The following is an 816-nucleotide window of genomic DNA, read 5'->3' on the forward strand; positions in this document are numbered from 1 at the left end:
GCTCCTTTCCTCGCCGTGGCCGCTCGGATCCCCCAGCTCCACCCGCGATCCTGCCCGCGGAGCCGTCCGGGGGGGGGGCTGCCTTGTTCGGGAAAAGGGAGACAGGGGCTGGGAAGGAGGGAGAAAGGCTTTTGCCAGAGGAAATCGATATCCCGTGAAAAGTAATTATTGAAGCATAAATTTATCATAAGGGTGATCACCGATAAAACATCTCTCGGCGACGTTTTAATTTAAAATCAAATTCGAAAAGGCCCCCCTCCCCCTTCCAAAAAAAAAATCCTTAACAAGCAGAAAAATAACTGCAGCCCTTGGAACACTTCATTATACGTTCAAAGAGAGCTCCATCATCTTCGCACCGACGCCGGGCTCTGCTCTTCTGATGGATCCAATGCAGCTGATTTATGGAAATGACTTGCAAATCCATAAATGTAGTTTGCAGTGACAGCCGTGCATATCACTAGTAATTCCTTTAAAGTATGCAAAGAAAAATGATTCATATCTGGTTGGACCCTGCCTTTTCCAAGGGTCGCCACTCTTGAGTCTTGATGTGTTTGTCTGTATTGGTTTCCCTCTTGATATTTTTTTCTTTTTTTTTTTTTTAACTCGGTGATGGATGAGGCGGAGATCTTAGAGCTGAAACCCGGGACCCCGAGACCGCCGGCGAGGGAAGGGTTAAGCCTGTGGGAAGGTGGTTTTGCCCCCCCCCCCCGGGGGACACGCGTGGGTCGGACGCGACACACATTGCCGCACTCGGTGTCGTGTCACCTCCCCCCCCCCCCTTTTCCCCGCACCCCCCCGGGTACCAGCCCGGCCCCC

Source organism: Egretta garzetta, unplaced genomic scaffold (genome assembly GCF_000687185.1).
Source record: "Egretta garzetta isolate BGI_Z169 unplaced genomic scaffold, ASM68718v1 scaffold135, whole genome shotgun sequence".
Lineage (NCBI taxonomy): Eukaryota > Metazoa > Chordata > Aves > Pelecaniformes > Ardeidae > Egretta > Egretta garzetta.